We start from the raw sequence: 5,634 nt of genomic DNA, 5'->3' as shown, positions 1-5,634 counted from the left end.
TGCTGTCTGTCCCCACAACTCCCTGTAACAATGAATTCCAGAAGTTCACTACACTTTATGTAAAAATGTCCTTTGATCTTGCATTACGTTTACTGTTTTGAAATTATGTTGACTTTGTTGGCTTTATCTTCAAATTTATGTCAGCGTAAATGAAGAAGGATTCTGGCCCAGTGTTTTTTACTCCCTGTGGCTTGGCAAAATTAGAGAGCTGCTGGAAACAGAGTCCTGAGGAAAGCTACCCAGTTTGTATCCTCCCCTTTTTTAGCTTCTTCAAGGGAAAAAAAAACCTTTGAAGTTTACAGGAGATATTACAAAAGTAGTAGTTTTCAAGAAAGCAACTATTTTATCCCTGAGGATAAATGAGGGTTAGAGCCTCATTGAAACCTAGACTTTTCCAGGCTGACAGAGGCATACCCAGAAGATAACATGAGCTATGTTGTGTCTGAATGAAATGAGGCAGAGTTAACAAAAAATCAGTCATAGTTTTGAGAGAAAAAGGAAGCTTTGGGTTTTAGTCTACTGGAAGCTTTTAGATAAGAATGGATATAAGTAATCTTTAAATCTGATTTCACTCCTTTCTTCTAACACTGATTTGTTCTTTAATCTGGAGTAATCATCAGAAAAACACACGTATATATGACTATGTTTTAACGTGGTAAAAGACATGAGTGACACATATGCATTTTTTTAAGATTTTGTCTGAAAAAGAAAAAAGGAAAACTTACTCTTTCCTACACTCCCAGGGGAAAGATCCAGGACCTTTTCTTCAAGTGCTATTGAGACCGACATTCAGAGGATTCTTTCTTACCTTGTATCTTGTAATGTTGACCCATCACAACATCCCTTATCATCACCACCAACAGAACAAGAAGTTATGTCATGATCTGTAACCATAGCAGTAGAAGCAGCAGGAGAAAGCAATTGAATTTTCTGGATGAAATATATCCATCACAAGTTGCACTAAGTGCTCAGATGTTGCCATAAGGAAAACTTGGGAAAGAAGGACAGATTTAGATCTTTAATAGGTGCCACAGCTTAGTGAGAGGTATCAGTTTCCCTTCCAATAAATAAATAAATAAATAAGTAAACACAACACAACACAACAAAAACCTAGGTTTTATATGATTTATTTTTTTTTTCAATATTTTTGCTCTTTCTCTGTCTTTAATACATAGTATTACCAAAGGTAATAAAAACTGGAGACTATTGTCTTCCTCCAGGAATGATTTATAGAAGGCTTCCTTAATTAGGGAAGAAAATATTATTAAATCACTTGAGAATAAAAAAAAAAAATAATAATAAAGGATCTAATAGAAGATTAACCTTTTCAATTAACCATTAACCAAGATCATCGTATGTTAGTCAGATTTGTCTCTTCTATTGCACAGACAGGGCCTTTCCAGAGACACAGAAATTATGCTTTTTCAGTCATGCTATATTGATATCAATAGATCTACCTGAGTACCCTTCTATACCTTTAAATATATATATATATCTTACAGATACAGACATACAGCTCTTGTTGCTTGCAATCCTTGTATTTTATCATTATTATTTTTTAGTGTATTCTTGAGTGTCCTCAAAAAGCCTTCTGCAAGAGCCACAGCACTAGCACATGCCATCAGTCCACCTAGATGTTGTGTTTCTGGCAGAGAAGACAGCTGGAGAGGAATGTATGAACTGGGAAAGCATACAGCAAGAATGCTCTCACAGTGAATGCTTAATAATAACAACTGTAGGCACGTTCTCATTTGATCTCAAGATCTTTCCTCCAGATCTGGCCTGGTATGGAAGATGTATTCCTGTCAGAAGCATATTTTTCCCCTTTCCCCCTTTTTATGTACTACTATATATATATATGTAATTAGTACAGCTAAGACCATTCAGAATATAAAATATATAACTCATTCATTTTGGAAAATTTTCTGACATCTCTATATTGTATGTCCACTACCCACTTCACAGTGGAACAGAACCATCTCTTCCCAAAATGTCATTTTGTGGTTCTCAAATGGAGTGGGTTTTTGACTTCCATCATCCTTGTTTGCATTTGCATCCTGTGTGGCCTTATTTCAAACTAAAACATATGACAAAGCTATTCCATAGCTGAGAATATTTTACCCTGTGCCTACATTATGTCTCATTCCTCAAAGTTAAAAAAAAAAAAAAAAAAAAAAAATCACAGCTAATCTGACAACCTTTCCACTGTAACAGAGGCAGTGTTTTTATCTACACAGCTCTTCCTGTTCCAATTGCAAAAATATAATTTCCTATTTACATCAGGATGATCATTGGTGCTGAGGTTAAAATTATCTCATAGATATGAACTAGGACTTTATGTTATTAAACCTGAAGTTGGTCTCAAGAAACAAATTTACTTCCGAATCTGGATAAAGTTTTGTAGTCCCCCAGAGTAACTGTGTAAAACACATGAAGGCAAAAGAATATAAGAAGTGGAGGGAGAAGATAACACACTACATGATGTAACTAGCAGAAGGGTAACATAGTGTATGCCCCTGTTTCTCCACAAACCATGGAAAGAAGACCATCAAAATATAGCTGTCCTTTTAACAAGCTCATCAACAAGCTGAATGTTGTCTGGCTTTCAATTGCTTCTGCTGCTGCACTTTGGAAAAGGAGCTGTCCAGCAAGAACAGAAACAAAAATATTCTAATAAACATCAAAAGGAACCAGGAAAAGTGTTAAGTTACCATCAAAAACTATCAAGAAATGTAAGTGAAGGTAAGAGATACCAGAGATTGCTAAGTGATGTCTAAAATTTTTTGTTGTCTGAGTGGTGCTGAAGGGAGCTGCAAGGTTAATGACTCACTATGGTACCTCTGTGGACATAGAACAAACATTTCTGTTACTCATAGTCTTCCAATTGCAGACTCAGAGTCTTAAAAAGAAGTAGAAGATTAAGACCTTCAGTATATGTGTATGCTAAGGTCTTGATCTGCATCCAGTCAAGAGGGACAGGATACATTTCAATGCAGTGTGGACTTCTGTAGCTGAACTACTTTATAGTCAATAGAGGGAAGGTCAATAGAGTCAAAAGATTTTAAGATGTAATTCCTCTCATCCTAAAGCAGACAACAGATTTTGTTCAGATCAATCTCACTGTAAGCTCCATTGACTGTATTGACCAAATCTCCTTTGACTATAATGGGATGACTAGATCAGACACAAACTTATAGTGTGGATAGCAAAAGCTAGATAAGTTAATTTCTACCAGGGGAATATATGTCATCTACAATGTGTACTTCCAGAAGCTTTGTTTGGGAAAAAAGATGGCCAAAAAGATGAAGGAATGAGTTAACACAAAAGAAATATTGAGATAAGAAACACATATCTTAATTGCTATCTTCTGTTGAATGTATTATTTTATTTGGATTGACTTCTATTATGTTAGTCCTCCTTTGACAGGACTTTATGGCTAAGGACTGTATTTTAAGAGGTAAATCTAATGTCAGGGGAAGATTTATGAGATATGGGATGAAAGGCTCAGGGAGCAAAGTCAGAGTCAGACACCAGTCTACAAGACCCTAAAGGGATCCAGAGCATGTTAACCCAACCCAGCTAAAACAGCATGAAACAGCACTGAGCAGTACTGGAAATTAACATTAGTACAAAATCCTGATGCTGAATTTATTTATTTACTTATTTTTTTTCTTTATTGACATGACAGTCATTCCCTTCTCTTCATTTGGTTAACAATAGTTTCCTGCCTGGAATGAGGCCATATTTTTACATATTTATTTTTTATGATATTTACACAGCAGTTGGAATTAGAAAAGACTGTCATTAGAGCTCCATTCCAGCATTCCATCAGATGAACAACAAATTATCTGGGTTGATTAAGTTCACCTTGATAAAGGGGTCAATGTCTGAGGCATCATCTGCTGACAAAGTCATAGCCACAGCCTTCAGGAGGAATATTTGTTAGCAATTAACTTCAACTTTCTTTCAGGATAAAAATTTAAGGGCTTTACTTTGCCTTTGATCTTTTCCAGGTCAAACATCTAGATTTCACTAGCATCTGAATGCAGTGAGCAAGCAGAAGGCACAATGTTTATGCACAATGTTTCTTTGGATTACGAACAGTGGTTTTGTGACTGTTATACTATTAATCCAACCAGCCGTATGAATTTCTTGAACCACTTGTACGGTCAGTTTGAGAAGACACTTGCCCAGTTTTTACTGGGCGATAAATAAACGATCATAAAATTCAAAACATGTCCATCATGTACGTGATATAGGTTGGATAATTCCCCCAAGCCCTGTTACATTCGTTTATTCATACACTAACAAAAGAATTTGCTCAGAGTTTACCAGATCTGAATATGGCAAACGGATGAGTAATGTGTTCTGCATTCAGTGGTGAGGCAGAAAGAATATTCAAATGCATTCACATGCACATACATCTACAGACAACTTTTTTTTTTTTTTTTTTTTTTTTTTCCAGAAACTACTTCATTTAGATGGATAGTGAGCAATACTGTAAAAGCAAAGTTAGGGATTTCCAAGTTCAATATTTTCTGATCATCTGTACCAGAAGGAAGAAACATCCTTGTGAATGGGAGGGAACCAGGAAATAATTCTGGGGGTGGATTAGTCTTAAATTCCATGCTGTTAAACGATGATTTAGTGATACAGTTGAATTGTATGTTTTTTACTTAACCTGGCTTCTGGATCCTAAAAGTTTCTTAAGTTATTCTTATACCTGCTTTCATAGCTGTCCTGAAAGATTCAAGAAGTTCATGTGAAATGACCAATAGTATTGAGGAAGTCATTGGATCAGACAAGATTAAAAAGGTCTTGGACCCATTTGACTTCTATAATTGCCTAGTACCTTGACCCACATAGTGTGCCCGGAGGATGGTTTCAAAGCTTTGTAAAAATCTGGCTTCTGCATCATTCCTGGATTGTTTCCAGAAACAAATATTAGCAGCTCACCATGATCTTTCCTCTTGGCAATATTCAGCTAAATGACTGTGTGCTTTCAACTTCGTTGACGTAAGTCCAAGATAATGTCACTGGACTCAAGAATGGGAAATTTAGTTCTGTTTCTTCAACTCGGTTGACTTCAGGGGACTTCATATCTGTAAGGCAGGGAATAGACCAGGTACTCCTCACTCTTTCAGTACGGTCAGTGCATTCACATTTGGCCCCATTTTGTCATGTCAGCACTTGGAAACTATCCTGGCCAGTAAAATAAGATTAGGTTCCTGGCATCACTTCAGATAGTTATCCTTTTTTTGATAAAACCTTTCTTTATACCATTGGTGTATACTTTCTTCTAATGTGTAGACTGCCGAAGGTATTAAATCAGAACACAAGACAACAATTTGTTTAAAATACAAATGACTGAAAAAATATAAAATCCTTAGGACAAAAAAAAATCAGAGGGTTTAGCTTAGGTGACATCTAAGCAGGTTAATAAGCAACTTGTTCAATCACACTCCCTGCCTAGAAAACAACATCCATAATGATTTCAATACAAATACAAATAGGAAACACAAAAAAAGGAGTGATAGGCAAGGCAATAAGCAGACAGCATATCTGAAGTGAAAAGGTTGGAGAAGTAGGAGTTAGTTTTACCACTTTTTTTTTTTTTTTTTTTTTTTTTTTTTT

General features: G+C 35.8%; 1 long non-coding RNA gene across 1 annotated transcript in view; it reads right to left on the bottom strand.

The window, feature by feature from the left end:
- Nucleotides 1-797: 797 nt before the first annotated feature.
- LOC118163069 overlaps nucleotides 798-5,634 on the bottom strand; it is a 10,999-nt gene continuing 6,162 nt past the window's right edge. Inside the window, exons 2-3 of the long non-coding RNA XR_004748824.1 lie at nucleotides 4,957-5,102; nucleotides 798-884 (exon numbers count right to left, since the gene is read on the bottom strand). This is a non-coding gene — a long non-coding RNA (uncharacterized LOC118163069). The remainder of the gene's footprint in view (nucleotides 885-4,956; nucleotides 5,103-5,634) is intronic.

Source organism: Oxyura jamaicensis, chromosome 2 (assembly GCF_011077185.1).
Source record: "Oxyura jamaicensis isolate SHBP4307 breed ruddy duck chromosome 2, BPBGC_Ojam_1.0, whole genome shotgun sequence".
Lineage (NCBI taxonomy): Eukaryota > Metazoa > Chordata > Aves > Anseriformes > Anatidae > Oxyura > Oxyura jamaicensis.
This window is presented reverse-complemented; position numbering and strand designations above follow the sequence as displayed.